Below are 16740 nucleotides of genomic sequence, written 5' to 3' on the forward strand. Positions count from 1 at the left end.
TGCCCCTTTGGATCACTACATTCGTATCTTTGGGATAAATACCAAGTAGGGCAATTGCTGGGTCATAGGGTAGCTCTATTTTCAACTTTTTGAGGAAGCTTCATACTCTTTTCCAGAGTGACTACACTAGCTTCCCACCAACATTCCCACCAACAGTGTAAGAGGGTTCCCCTTTCTCTGCATCCTCGCCAGCATCTGTCCTTTCCTGACTTGTTAATTTTAGCCATTCTGACTGGTGTGAGGTGATATCTCATTGTGGATTTGATTTGTATTTCCCTGATGCCGAGTGATGTTATCACTTTTTCATGTGTCTGTTGGCCATATGAATGTCTTCTTTGCAGCAACGTCTGTTCATGTTCTCTGAAGGGCTGGTTTTCTAACCTGTCTTTCATTTTTATTGTTCTTCTTTGGGACCTCTCCAGGTTCTCAAAACCAGTTAGAGTCTGTGGCTCAAAATGATGTTAAGAACTCTGATGCTGAAGCTTCTAATTTCAGGAGGATTACTTCACAATTCCATTAAACTATAGAGAATGACTATTTACGCATCCCTTGGGTTTTCATATGGGCCATCTTATCATTTTGTAGAGAAGAAGTTTCCCATGTAAGGAAAAATGACTTAATTAAAAAGTTGTCCAGCTGTTTTTATGAGATTGAATGACACTTACACATAATTCTTATGTCATCACTGTATTTCCTTAATTATAGTTTGCCACACCAAAAGTGTGAGGTGAATTATTAAGTCATACATTCTTTTTTTAAAATATATTTTTAAGGAATTTATTTATTTATTTATCAAAGAGAGACAGAGAAAGAGAAAGCACAAGCAGGGGGAGCAGCAAGGAGAGGGAGAAGCAGGCTCCCTACTGAGCAAGGAGCCTGTTGTGGCACTTGATCCAAGGATCCTGGGATCATGACCTGAGCTGAAGGCAGACACTTAACCAACTGAGCCACCCAGGTGTCCCTAAGTCATAAATTTTTCTGTTTGTTTTTTTAAGATTTTAATTATTTATTTGACAGAGAGAGACACAGTGAGAGAGGGAACACAAGCAGGGGGAGCAGGAGACGGAGAAGCAGTCTTCCCATTGATCAGGGAGCCTGATGTGGAGTTCTATCCCAGGACCTTGGGATCATGTCCTGAGCCGAAGGCAGAAGCTTAACTGACTGAGCCAGCCAGGCATCCCAAGTCATACATTCTATTTTTTTTTTAATTTTTTAATTAACATATAATGTATTATTAGCCCCAGAGGGTACAGGTCTGTGAATCACCAGGTTTACATACTTCACAGCACTCACCATAGCACATACCTTCCCCAATGTCCATAACCCCACCACCCTCTCCCTACCCCCGCTCCCCCTACAACCCTCAGTTTGTTTTGTGAGGTTAAGAGTCTCTTATGGAAAACGTGCCCTCCGCATTACCCACCACCTGTTCCCCCAACCTCCCACCCCTGACCCTTCAAAACCCTCAGGTTGTTTTTCAGAGTCCATAGTCTCACTGGGTGTTGTGCAAAAAGAATGAATACTGTTACGCTGAAAAAATAAATAAAATGGAAAAAAAAAAAAAAAAAGAGTCTCGGGGCGCCTGGGTGGCTCAGTGGGTTAAGCCTCTGCCTTCGGCTCAGGTCATGATTCCAGGGTCCTGGGATCAAGCCCCGCTTCGGGCTCTCTGCTCAGCAGGAAGCCTGCTTCCTCCTCTCTCTCTGCCTGCCTCTCTGCCTACTTGTGATCTCCCTCTCTCTGTCAAATAAATAAATAAAATCTTTAAAAAAAAAAAAAAAAAGAGTCTCTTATGGTTTGTCTCCCTCCCGATCCCATCTTGTTTCATTTATTCTTTTCCTACCCTCCAAACCCCCCACATTGTCTCTCAACTTCCTCATGTCAGGGAGATCATATGATAATTGTCTTTCTCTGATTGCAAGTCATACATTCTTAAGATGAAAAGAAAAGCCTGATAGGTTCACAATTAGTAAGTTCTTTAATTCATATAAGATAGCCAAATTACATATATTAGATAGAACAGAATTTTAAGAGGATGATTATGCAGATTTTAAAGAATGCATGGAAATATTTATATCCCCATCACAAGAACCAATCACGAATCTATTATTTTTTTCTGAAACATTTAGGGATACTGATATATTCCAATAACAAAGTGCTTTGTATAGAAATGGCTACTAAAATGTAATATAATATGAAATGTTATTAGTTTAATATTTTCATTTATCAGTTTTGGAAACATTTAATATTATCATCAAATTTAAATAAGTTGTGATTTTGCTCCGTCAAGTTCATATAATTCAATAGTGTTTGGGGAATGGTAAAGAGTATCAGTAATTGATCACCTGTGTAAAGATTCTACAATATCCATATGTATTTTGTTTTTGTTTTGTTTTATTTTCTTTCATTTGTTTTATTTCAGAAAGAACATTTAACATGAGATCTACCCTCTTAACACATTGTTTAGTGTACTATATATTATCATTATCAACTATAGGTACAATGTTATACAGCATGTATTTAGGGCTTATTTCCTACTTTATTATGATTAATTACATGAAATTATCTTATCTTAAAATGTCCTTATGCCAGTAACCTTGAGGTAGTGAGGTGCCAGTTAAATATACTACTTAGGAGTCATAATAATGCAAATGTCATCATAAAATAATAAAATTAAGGTGTTCTGTTTTGGTAATTACTTGGCCAATTTGACAGGCATTGGTTAATCTACAGTTAGATTATATATTTGATTTTTCTTTCCTCTTCCTTCATCTTTTTACCCAATAAATCGAATATGGTAAGAGATAGAGGTTTTGCTTGGGTGGGGGTTGTAAGTATGTATCTGTGGAGTGTGCATTGCAATTTTTCAGAGTATAGAAGAGAAAGAAAGAATATAGGCATAGATTTCAAGTCATCGTTAATCTTATTTGAGCCATATAAATGCTGTGAGGACTAATTAGCTATTAACTTAGGTGGTTGCAGATATATTGCTTTTAGAATGGCTGTAAACCTAAATTTAAGCATGATCTTAAATTTGTAAATTAGCCAGAGAATTGACTATAGTAATGCTTGATGTTTTGTTATACTGGTGCTTAAGAACTTCATAAGAACTTGACAGGTTTTTTGTAGAATTGTCAGACTCTGTTTGGTAGAATAGCACTGGATAGGCTAAACTCCATTCTCAAACACAGAATCAGATAGTGGAATTCAATTTTAATTTCAGTGATGAACTTTGAAGTGTACGTCAATCAAGGAAGAATGATTGTGTCAGCTAATAAACTATTAATTTATCATCATTTCAATTCCTTCAATTTAACCATGAAGGGTAATCAGAAAATAAAGAGGGTAGCCAAAAGCCACTTATGTTATTTTATGTGACTCACATAAGCTTGGTATACCTTGTCTGTTACCTCATTTTAATTAACACTTACATTTCCTAAAATACATGTGTTCCAGACTAGGTGAAATTTTTATAATTCTAAGCTAAAAGTAATATATTCAAATAATTGACTTTAATAATTCCTCTCACCACGGTTATATCCATGTAATTAAGAAGCAATCACAAGTTCAGTGAAAATTTCAATTAATACGGACACACGTGGTAGTGCTGTGTAGGATTAACATCTGGTTGGTTGAATATGAGATTGAATTGGCCAGATGTTTTGCACCAAAGCTGTTCCTCATATTTGAACCATCTCGACTTCTTCTCTCTACTCCAGAATTTCCCGGCTTCAGCTGTCCTCTGTAGTGGCTACCCTTCTGTTTTAACCCCTTCACTTGTGCTCTTAATCTTCTCCCTGCCAGCCCCCTCTAATACCTTGATCCACTCATGATCCCCTTTGCTCTTCTGTTTTCAGTGTTCCTCTCCACAGTATCCTGGCCTCTCAGTCTACAAATATATACTTAATCCTTTTCTGTTCTAGAAACATTTTCCTTTGACAATCCCTTTTACTCCCAAACTTCCCAGAAGAATAATGTTACTGATGACTTTAACTTCCTCACACATTCCTTAACCCCCTTATATCTTACCGGCCTTCTTGAACACAATGGGAATTTCTTTCAGAGTTACTGATGGCTACTGTCCTGTCTCAAATGCCCCTGTAGTATTTCTCTACACTGCCTTTCTGTACCTGTTTCTCTCTACCTGTCATATTTCTGCCTCTCAATTTTGCTGATTTGAATGTTATATCTCCTGGAAAGTTTAGTACACACACTACCTTCTAAACACAGTCCTCACTGAGGTCCTCAAGCGAAATTCCTTCCTTTTGTAGGGTTCAGTATACTTTTCATGTAATACTGAACTCATTCTGGCACAGATAACCTAAATGTTCCCAGGTCTCGTTAGTATTAGGTTCAAATGATGTCATAGTAACATCAGTGCAAAATTGTGATGATTTCTTTCTACCTTTCTACCTGTACAACTGTAGAACTTCAGCCCTCTCTTAAAAACAGCTCTTGTTATTTTGGGGAGCCCCAAGAGTGTTGCACGTGTCCTCATGTTCAAAAGAAAGTACACTCTTGTCCTTGTATTCTAATTTCCTTAATCAGGCAAGTCACCCTTACTTTTACCTGGAGTCCTCTCCATGAAAATGCTGCTTCATGGGCCCTAGCCAACCCCTGTTTATGGCTTCTCATCCTCAGCCCTCAGGTACCAGAGTTGCTCTGTGGCTTACAGCTGAGTGGTGTGTGTGTGTGTGTATGCTCTGGAGGATGAAGGTATGAGTTCAGTGTCCTCTCTGTAACTGTCCTCTGGACATCAAGGCCATGCCCAAGGCACAGGGCTGCTTAGTGTATTTAAAAATGTAATCCAATCAACTCTTGGCTTTCTTTTTTCTATGACACTCAAAAGTTCATAGATATGAACTAGACATCCCTCTCTATTATCTTTACATTTCTATCTCTCTTCTAATTTACCCATAATAAGATATAATATATATTCCCTTTTTGGGCCCCTGGGTAGCTCACTTGGTTAGGTGTCTGCCTTATGCTCAGGTCGTGATCTCAGGGTTCTGGACTTGAGCCCCACATCGTGCTCCCTGCTTCTTCCTCTCCCTCTTCCTGCTGCTCCCCCTGCTTGTGCTCTTTCCCTTTCTCTCTCTCTCTCTCTCTGTCAAATAAATAAATAAATAAATGAAATCTTTTGAAAAAATTCCCTTTGTTTATGATATATACAGAAAAAACATTTTATGATATACTGTCCTTATTTCTCAGTTCAGCTTTGAATGCAGTGAGAGAAGAAATTCTAACAAAGCATTTCATTTGATTCCCAAATGACATGCAAGACTCACTACATGCCAGGACTTAGGATTTAAAGATAAAGACATGGTGCCTGGCATTGAGTTATTTCTGTCTGGGAAGATAGGTATGTTAATAATTAGCTGTTACGGAATATAGTAGCAATATTTAGATATATGTACAGATGAAGATGACAAACATGAAGAGATGAACAGAGGAAGCCATTTTGAGGGAACTAGGGAAAGCTTCCCAGAGGATGTGTAAGGTAGAGGCTTGAAGGATAAGTACAGAGTTGCCAGGTGACCTAGGGGGCCAGTGTGCGGTAGCTGGGGTATCATTTAAAGGCAGTTTGAAGAATGGTGAGAAATCCTGTGTTGTAGTGAACACAGGTGGCAAGAGTTTCTGGGGTGGAGAAGGCTGAAAATGGAGGCTGAGGTGCTATTCTGAGCAGACTTAAATGCCAGGCTAAGGGGTTTGAACTTTATTTAAAAATGAAGGGAACAGTGAAAGATTCGACGGTCTGAAGAGAAACTACAGTATGTCGGTTACCCCTCAGTAAAGCTGCTTAAAATAAAGTGAAGGTGTGAGAGCAATAGCATTATGTTCTAGAAACAAACAGACAAAGAAAAAAACAGCTGAATATATGCCCCTGGGAAAATGACAGCTTTCAGGTCAAATGATCCTGAGGCAGAGGCCAAGCCCACAGACCCAGGAAGCACACTTCAGTTCTCAGAGGACCACTTTAGCATAGGGTTTGACCCAGGATTTATGTTCTTTTTTGGGTGGAAACACCTGAAAAAAAATTAGCCTTCCAAGCCTTTCTTAAGAGTGGCTTCTCTGGTCCATCCTTCATTTTCGTTATCTGGGTGTCATATAGTAGATGGGCTTGTTTTCAGTGGGTAGTTATTTACGATGTCAGGATGAACGAGTGCTAATCATAATAGACACATGATTATCAGAGAGGCATCTAAGCTTTGTTTTCCCATTAACAATCTATCTTTCTGAATCCCCCTAGCTAGCAAGCACAAAAAGGCTACGATTTCAGAGTCTGTGTCTGTGGAACTCAAACATCACCACCCGGCTTGGGGAGGGAAGACATTTCAGACAAGCCTTCCAGGCCCTGCTAGCCAAATTGCTTATAACGTGACAGGTGATGGTGGGTGTCAGCTGGGAAAGAAATGACTTACTATAAACTCCAAGCATCTCTCACTTCACTCTCAGGAAATGTAACTTGTATCATATTTCTCTTCCTGGAAGATATTCAGCAAGTCAAAGGCCCCATTGATACTTGTAAATACGGAAGTTCTTCATAAACTCTGCCTCATGCTTATTTAGAATGGAAGAATTAATTTGGAAGCCAGTTCTTGATATTTAAAAATAGATCTTTTTTCCATTTAGCCATTTCATTTTAAAAGCAAAAAAGTAAATAAATGTTGGTCTTGCTAAATATGATCTGGAAAACTCACTTCATCTCTACCAAAATAGCACTTTAAAAAGGGGGGGGGGAGGAACTTTGTTTCAAGCCTTGTGCTAAGAGCTAGTAGAAGAATTACCTTGGGAACTGTTGTCATTAGTAATTAATTTTTTAAGCACTTTGCTATCCAAATATGTACCATGCTTGATTTTGGGAATACCATATACAAAATGAAATTTCTCTAGAATAATTATGTTCTCTTTTCAGTTTGTGAGCACTGAAATTACAAAAGCTTGTTACTCTTTGTATTTCCTTTTTTTTTTTTTTTTTTTTTAACCTTTCACTTCTTGCCTCACATTCCTTATTATTTAGTTAGGTAAAAGAACAAAAAAGAAACTGGCAGTCACGTTTTTTTCTTCCTCAATCCCTTTTTATTCTGCAGTTTGGTTTTTGTACTTTACTTTTTCCATACATGAGACAGAGATGTCACTTGCCACATTAAAAACTATGGTCCTTCTAGGAGTACTGAACAAATACATCAACTTGAACTTGCTGTACAATGAAATTACCAATTACTTAATATACAAAGAAGTAAAGAAATTTATGAGCTTCATTATGGTCTTTATTTTTCTTGACAACAAACCACCAGGGCCTACTCATGGAAACGAAATGAGATCCACTCCCTGATTCCATCTCCCCATAAAACAACTTTATCAATAAATATTTGCACGTACTATAAAGGAGTGAATTATTTTTTGTTTTATAATTTTTCATGCTTGCAGTGCTCCCCATCTAGAAGGGAGTATGAAAAAGCAGAGTTTATCCATTTAAGGTAGCTCTTATTGGTTTCTCATTAACTGGGCAGCCAGGAATGCCTGCGATTTGTTCAGCTGACATCTTTCTGTCCCTGAGAGACCAGACACTTCAACTTTATTAAGTTAACTTTGTGTATAGCTCTGGTTGACATTGATTTCACACCTCAGGGGATGAATGGGATAGAAGCTTATACTGCTCCCCATGCCGGGGAAGCATTAATATAGGGTCATTGCTAAAGGTTCTCCTTCTATAATTATTTGAAATAGTCACATTTCTGATCATTATTTTCACTTTTTAAGAAATTGTTCATCTTTTTAGTCAGGTTACTATTCTATTGGTGTTCTTCCTGAGGTATTAAAATAACGATATATTTTCTCACCAGTAGGATAAACACCAAGGTACTTTTTTTTTTTTATCAGAACATGTCATGTTTTTCTTCACATTGTGTAATTATTAGTATATATGCTGTTCTTATAATTTTACTACTTCCCCAAAATTGCGCTTTTTAAAGAAATGTTTGGTGATAAATCCAATTTTTCTAAGAAATAAACTCTAAGGAATATAGAGAAAATACTCCTGATTGGTTATCACTTCTGTAGCATGGGTATCTTTCTTAAAACCCAACAGATCGTAGCCGTCTTTTAAAGATATTACCGTGTGGTTTCAATATTTCCTAATCTGTGCTCAAAATATAATTAAGGGAGAGAACTGTAATAATCTTCCTTCCTTCCATGGCTACTGGTTACCTAAGATATGCAAATGTCATGATGAATACTTTGCTCTGAGCCCCTAGTATGATTTATTGTTGTTGTTAATATTATCATGATTGTAAACATTTTAACTATTCATTTGTTGTTACCGATATTTGATATTTATTTATATTCCCCCATCTCTCCTAGTATTGAGAAAAGTGGGGTTTTTTCCCTTCCCTATAGTCGCATAACATTACTTTTAAGTCAGGTCTGTAATGATGAGGGAAATTTTATTCTTAACCCAGAGGATGCAAGCAACTTGATATACTGGAAAAAACTGACCCCAGGAATTAGAAGTCTTGAGTTCAAGTTCCATCCTGACCTCTGTCTGGCAGATGATGGTGGGGCCAGTTATTTAACTCCTGTGGCTTTAATTTCTCATGTATGAGATGGTTGATCTAAATCACTCTAAAGCTTCCCTTCAGCTTTAGGACTGTAGAACTACAGGAAACTCTTATATGTGGTGTCATTTCCAAACACTGGAAGTCTTCTACTGAAGGGCATTTTTGGTGAAATCTTCTTGGGGCAGGAGGTCTATTTTGTTATAACTTGTAGATATTTAAAATTTCTTTTTGAAAGTAAGAATACTGATTGTATTTGTTCTTGGACTCATTTTGTGTCAAACTGATTAACCTGCTTTAAATCATAGAGAGCTTGATTTTTTTTCCTTCTGTTTTCCTTCTCAGTGTCATATGGCATAGTCTTAAAGGTCTTAACTTTAAAGCATTATGCAAATACCATGTACACATGCCAGGACTGGCCATAGGTATCATGATGGATTTTCTATGAATGGAACAAACTTTTATTTGTGCTTCCTGTAAGCCAGATACTAGTCTAATGGTTGATTTAGAGCAACAAGTCTGGCAGAGCCCCTATTTTCATGGAAATCACATTCTAGGGGTTGTAGACAGGCAATACATGTGTAAACCGATACATTTAAAAATAATACTTGAGGGGCGCCTGGGTGGCTCAGTGGATTAAGCCACTGCCTTTGGCTCGGGTCATGATCTCAGGGTCCTGGGATCGAGCCCCGCATCGGGCTCTCTGCTCCACAGGGAGCCTGCTTCCCTTCCTCTCTCTCCGCCTGCCTCTCTGCCTACTTGTGATCTCTCTCTCTGTCAAGTGAATAAATAAAATCTTTTAAAAATAAATAAATAAATAAAATAAAAATAAAAAAAAATAATAATACTTGGGTAGTTATAAGCCTATGAAGAAAATAAAGCAAGGTAATATGTTAGGTAGTAACTGAAGTGAGAACAGCTGTCAACCTTCCAGAAGAAGTGAAACAGAGCTAAGACCTGAATAGTGAGGAGAAGCCACTTAAGTGAGGACTTCTGGGAATGGCCATCCTGTGTTTTGAGGAAACAAGATGTACAAAAAGGCCCAAGACCGCAATGACACAAGTGTGCTCAAGGACCAAAGTTCACGTCATTGTGCCTGGAGTCTGGGTTCCACACAGAAACTGGAATAGGAGATGACCTGTCAGATAGGGCAGGGGTCAGAACAGATAAAGCCTTGTGAGCCATGATCAAAGATGTGCACATTTTATTCCAGGAACCATAGAATACTGTAGAAAGGCTGTAAGTAAGGCTGTAAGTAAGGCTGTAAGTAAGTAAGTAAGTTACATTTGAAAAGTGCAACCCACAGGGCTAGCCTGTAATGGAGGGGAAAGAGGGAGAACAAAACTATCACAGGAGTCCTGAGGAGAGACTGGCAGTTTGGACTAGTGAGTGACAGTGAAGCTGAAGAGAAGTAGACAGAGTCAGGATCTATTTTGATGGTAGAAACAGTAAGACTTGCTCATGGTTGTTTGTGATGGAGGAAAATAAAGGAAAGGTAAGATTCAAGAATGACTTTTAGGCGGGAGAATGTGGGTGAATGGCCACACCTTTTATGGAGATGTGGGATTCTGGTGAAGGGATGTGTTGACAAAGTTCAATTTCAGTTATTTAATTAGAGATGCCTTTAATATCCAAGTGGAGATGCCCAGTAGAGATTTAAGCATGTGAGTTGACAGCACAGGCAAGGAAAACCGTCCAGGTTTGTCTTGGTTCCATCTCCCCTTTCGCATCACCTTTCTTTTTGGAACTTTGCTCTCTAACTCCCAGTGCCTTAAGATGATGTTTGTGTTACCCAGGGATCAGAACAATGACATTTCCGTCTTCTAACTAAGGAGCATTTCCTGCTCTGGATTTATTCCTCCCTCTCTGTGTCTTTCGTCTTAACTTCCTTGCTTTATCACAATCTCATAGATCTCTGTTCTATTCTTTCCAAGGTGAGAATTAATTATTAGACAATTTGTTAGTATCATGTGACCAGTTTCTAGGGACTATTTTAGCGGTAACAGAGCTTCTGTTTTATAAACACAAGTGTTTTTCAGAGAGAAAGAAAGTTCTAATAGCAGAATTTTAGGTGTTTGGGCTTGTCAGCTAACAGTCTCTGCATTCACACCATGTATACAAAAGACAGTGGAAGTACAATCCTATTTAATAACAATTACACATACACAGAATGATTAAATGTTTCTTCCATCTCATGCCAAGATCTTTCTTGTATTGCAGATATGTTTTAGACCTCATCATTTTACTTATATTTCTTAAAGATTTTAAATAAATTCTGACCAGCAAAGATTTTCATTAATCAAGTGAGAAAGATTTAGAGACTGTGGGAAGTATGCTATGTAAACAAATACGGCCCATTCTTAAATTCCTATACAGTGAATTCCTTTATGTTTAATAAAATGTTCATTTGTATCCAACTTCATAAGTACAGGTACTAGGACTTTGTAATTAGATATTCTGTTTGAAGTATATGGAGAAAATATTGGGTAAAGTGTATTTTCATTTGAAGTTTCTTTCATCTCATCCTACTTCTTCATGACTGAACCATTCTGAAGTCTTTAGATTGAGAGTTATAGACTTCTATGACTTTTTAACCTCCCATAATAGAAAAAATAATATTTGTTATTGTTTTCTTAAAAGAATTTTAAAATTTATTTATTTGACAGACATAGATCACAAGTAGGCAGAGAGAGAGAGGGGGAAGCAGGCTCCCTGCTGAGCAGAGAGCCCGATGCGGGGCTCAATCCCAGGACCCTGAGATCTCAGGACCTGAGCTGAAGGCAGAGGCTTAACCCACCGGGCCACTCAGGTGCCCCAATATTTGTTATTGTTAATTCTCCCTCATCTATGACCTTGAAGAATATCAGATTAATTTATAGTTCACTTTAAACAACAGGATTATTTTTTCCTAACCTGAAAAATAGTAGTTTTGTTTTAAAAATGATAATACAATTTATGCTCATTGGAAAAATTGAGGAAGTAGTGAAACTATAAAAAAGAAAATTTAAGGGGCGCCTGGGTGGCTCAGTGGGTTAAAGCCTCTGCCTTCAGCTCAGGTCATGATCCCAGGGTCCTGGGATTGAACCCCGCATCGGGCTCTCTGCTTAGCTGGGAGCCTGCTTCCTTCTCTCTCTCTGCCTGCCTCTCTGCCTACTTGTAATCTCTATCTGTCCAATAAATAAATCTTTGGGGAAAAAAAAAAGAAAAAGAAAATTTAAAAATCTCTTTTAATTTTAACATGGAGAGGGAAGTACTATAATGTTAGCATCTTTATGAAATCAGTTTTTTGTGGGGTCAAATCTCACTGGTTCTCAGATCTGGACATTGCCTTCGGCTGTAGCTGGTCTCTATAAGGAGCCCTACTTTTGATTCTCTGCCACTTCCTGTAGAGTTTAATAGTGTTTCTTTCCATTTTATGATTGAACAGAGAGCTGCTATACATAGAGAACATCAGAGAGTGGGTGAAAACTACATTTTAGATTTTTTTCAACAGTGAAATAAATTACAAGTTCAAAGGAGTTTAAAATATGTGAATTATGAGGCTTCAGAGACACTCCAGATTGTATCTAGAACTAGTGCTCTCAGGGGCTAGTGTAAAGAAGACTCTGCAAGCAGCACATTTCCTTTGGCACCTTTGGGTAATTTGGAATGACTTTAGTTTGACTCTCAGTGACTTTTACTTAGTCACAAAAAAAAATTGATTTTCAGATTGAACATTTTGTAATTTGTTATATTTCTCCTCTTACCTATCCATGGATATTTGGGTGATTTTCATTCATGTGAAGAAAAGTAGGCAGTGGGAAATAAAGGACTAATTACACTTAATTTTCACTAAACTTTGAGTTCTTCAAATATAGGTTAGTATTAATTTATGTGGATGAATTTTCCATTTACAGCACTGAAATACATACTATGTGTATGAAATGGAGGGAAGGTAGAAAATATCTCAATGATAATTTTTAGCCCTATAATATATATACATATATATTATATGTATTTCATACACATATATTATATATATATCTCATATATATATGAATTATTTGGCAAGTAAGGATCAAAAATATTTTTCTTAATGGGAATATTGCTGAATAAGCAATGGATAGAATTTCTCGTAGGAAATGACACTCCATTCAAAAATGTTCAAGCATGGGTATCTTACACATAGCAAGCTGTCATTATATCTCTCTGGTATCAGACCAGTAATGCAATATGGCATCTTTTATAATAGAAACTTTGGCAAGACCCAGAGAAATTATTCTGTGTCACATTAAGGGTGCTTGTGTGGTATAAAAAAGAAGCATAGTCTATAAGAGCTGATATATTTTGTAATGTATTGTTTTTAAAATAGAGGAGTTTTTCTTCTAAATTATAATTCAGCAAGTGAAATCATTTTTGGGTTTGAAAGTAGACCAAGAATTACTGAAAGGAAAAGATAGTAATTATAAGGATTTGTATCCATTATAAACTTAGACTAAGAAAAAAATCCGTTTTTCTGTAAACATAACTAAATTTATTTCAGTGTATTATTTTAAGACTGTATTTATTATATGTTAACAATATTAATAATATTTAAGTTTATTTTTTGTCACAGAAAGAACCTTTCATGAGATATAATTTCAATTTTGAATTAGATTATGAATTATTAAAAATAATTATATTTAGTTCTATGAAATATTAAAGAATTCTATCAAAATTAAGTATGTCTTTATCTGTTTCATTTGCTAGGTCATTCATTCATTTTACAAACAGTTATAGAGTGCCCTGGTGGCTATAAACTTGAAAGAAACCTGTGACCTCTACATGAGGATGAGTGTTGGTTGCTGTTATTAACTCACTTCCTCTGGTGTTTTTTGTTTTGTTTTGTTTTGTTTGTTTTTTGTGAGTGTGTGTGTGTGTGTTTTAAAATTTTATTTATTTATTTGACAGAGTGAGCATAAGCAGGGGTTAGTGGCAGAGGGAGAGAGAGAAGCTCCTGCTGAGCAGAGAGCCTGATGCAGGGCTCAATCCTGCATAAACCCCAGGATTATGACCTGAGCAGAAGGCAGACACCTAACCTACTGAGCTATCCAGTCTCCCCTGATTTTTTTGTTTTTTGTTTTTTTCATTTTTGTTTTTGTTTGTTTTTAATAAAGTCTTAGGAGGAAAGTGAAATTTTCTTAGATGCATGTTTCTATCCAAGATGGAAAAATCAAAGCTAGACTGAGAGGGCCATGTGTTTTTTGTTTTGTATTTTTTTTTTTTTTTTAGGTAGTATATATCTGAATTCAGTCCGCTAATTAATTCATTTAATAATATTTATTGAGCACCCACCTTGTGCAGGCACTGTTCTAGATGCTGGGAACAAGAAGGTGAGTAGGATAGACAAAGTACCTCAGGAAGTTTACATTCCAATTTCCTGGGTGGGCCCTATAGGCCTGTGGCTGTGACCTTTGGTTTATATCAATGAGGAAAGGATATCTTCAGTGTTAAAGACTTCAGAAGGATTGAGGGGAATGGGGATTGAGAAGAGGCCAGTGGATTAACTAAATGGAAATGCTTTAGAATGCAAGACAGTTAAGGACGAAGTGGGTAGTAACAATGAGGATAATAAGATATTCATGTAAGAAGGTTGGTGGATAGATGAGAGGGCGATACAGTGATACAGCAAGGTTGGAGGAAGTTTTATCTATTTTGTAGCAGAGGGAAGATATGCATATGTTTGTAAACCAAGATCAAGGGGGCATTGGAGAGGGAGAGGGCGAAGATTTAAAAGGACTTTTAACCTTCTAAAATGCAAAATTGACTGTAGAAAGGGAGTTGGAACAAGAGAAAGAGAGATTACAATAGATTCTTTGAAGACAAAAAACAATCGGAAGATGTTAGAACCTATGTAGTGCTGGGCTGGGGTTTCTAGTGGGATGTGGGTCAGTTGACTTCAGTGTACACCAGAGAGACTTATCACTAGGGGGAACCAGCCTCTGCAGAAGCTGGTGAGGGATGTGTGTGTGGGTGTAGTATACCTAGTGTGCCTCCTTTTTCCTCATACAACCAGACAGAAGGTGAGAAGTTTATTAGACTTATTATTGAGAGAAATTTAGCCAGAGAGCCTCCAGGTGGAAGGTAAGCGGGATAGTGAAGGCAGGAAAGAGGCACGGTACCAAAAACAGAGGGACGAAGCAAAATTCAGTACCGAACTAGGGCCTGCATCCCGATGAATACTCTTCCAAGTGGGACGTAGAAAGATTCTTCTTTGGAGAAACTGAGTGTCCCTAGAGAACTAATCTTTCTACATTCACATGGGAGGGACTGTCAGTGAAATCCGCCAGATGGTCATGCCATGCAGTGAAGTTGTTCATCAGCGCACTGTGCAGACATACATGAAGCTTGCAATCAAAGTTCAGTGCTTCGTCCGTAATTACATATGGATTATAAAAAACCATCAGAAAGTGGAGTGTAGCTCCCAGCGTGGAAGAAAGAGGCCAAACTGTTAAACAGGGAAAACGAACCTGGATGAAATGATGATGTTTGAGGATGCAGGAAAAACATTAAAAAAACCCATCTAATTGATTATTGATAAAATACTGCATTCAAGCAATGGCTATGGTCGCCAAACTGTGGAAAGAACCAAGATGCCCTTCAACGGATGAATGGATAAGGAAGATGTGGTCCATATACACAATGGAGTATTATGCCTCCATCAGAAAGGACGAATACCCAACTTTTGTAGCAACATGGACGGGACTGGAAGAAATTATGCTGAGTGAAATAAGTCAAGCAGAGAGAGTCAAGTATCATATGGTCTCACTTATTTGTGGAGCATAACAAATAACATGGAGGACATGGGGAGATGGAGAGGAGAGGGAGTTGAGGGAAACTGGAAGGGGAGATGAACCATGAGAGACTATGGACTCTGAAAAACAACCAGAGGGTTATGAAGGGGCGGCAGGGGGGTGGGGGTGGGGTGGGAGGTTGAGGAACCAGGTGGTGGGTAATAGGGAGGGCACGTACTGCATGGAGCACTGGGTGTGATGCCAAAACAATGAACACTGTTATGCTGTAAATAAACAAATAAAAATAAATATAAAAAAAAGAATAAATGTGATTTTGTCCAATGAAAAAAAAAATACTGCATTCAGAATATTTTTAAAAAGAGAACAAAAGAGGATCCTGGTAATAAGAAAAAAAAAACAGGAATTAGTGTTGAATAGATGGATTGGAAAATAAATGAGGGAAATATACCAGAAAATAGAAGAGTAGAATAGATCATTAGGATAAGGTGTTAAGTGGTTGTCTAAGAAACAAGCTCCTAAAAGAGATAAGAGAAGAATGTGTAGAAAAAAATAATAAAAACTTACAAAAAAATTTTTTCAATAATGTGCAGCTCATATTTGAAGATGTTTTCAATACAATGAATGGAAGGAGAATTCCAGGAAATAGTTCTGTCAAATTCCAAAACACGTGAAATAAAGATATGATCCTAAGAGCGTGAAGGTGGGGGAGTGGGGTAAAGGAGGCAGGAAATTAGAAGGAAGATGGAGACACAAGTTACTGCATGTGGGGGTGGAATGGGGGTCTGCTGCGTGGGTGGAGGTTTCGTATTTAAAAAGAGTTTGGATGCAACTAGCTAGTTCAAAATGTCATTTGGATGTTTATGTTTTGGCATTACCTCTCAACTATACCTATGCTCACCTTCAGGTTTATAGGTGGTCCCTAAAAGAAATGGCAGACATCAAAGCCACATTATTTGTTATCTATCTATCTATTTATTGGGATACACAAGTGGGTTTTTGTTTGTTTGTTTATTTTTTAAAGTAAGCTCTATACCCAGCATGTGACCCAAAACCCCGAGATCGAGACTCCCATGCTTCACCAACTGAGCCAGCCAGGTGCCCCCACAGTTTTTTATTACACTATTTTTATGTGGTTCAAAAATTACATAGTAAAATTTTTTGAAATTGTATAGATAATAAAGGGGAACATAAGATACATTTTAGCACATACAGGGGCTTGAGTCTGTTTTATTTAGTCATTCACTCTGTTGTCTGGTATGGAGAATATGGTCAGTTTAATAACATAAAACAAAATGGAAAAAGCCATCATTCTTATTGATCAAGGTAAAACTTCCACCCTGGTTTCTTAACTGCCCATCCAGCTGTTTTATACGTACACAATCTTATACTTTTCCAATGAGGATTTATTATTA

General features: G+C 37.4%; 1 protein-coding gene across 1 annotated transcript in view; it reads left to right on the top strand.

The window, feature by feature from the left end:
* The window catches only part of COL19A1 (collagen type XIX alpha 1 chain), a 314993-nt gene that overhangs the window by 13302 nt on the left and 284951 nt on the right, over positions 1 to 16740 (top strand). The gene's annotated exons all lie outside the window — the stretch shown is intronic.

This window comes from Meles meles, chromosome 5 (genome assembly GCF_922984935.1).
Source record: "Meles meles chromosome 5, mMelMel3.1 paternal haplotype, whole genome shotgun sequence".
NCBI lineage: Eukaryota > Metazoa > Chordata > Mammalia > Carnivora > Mustelidae > Meles > Meles meles.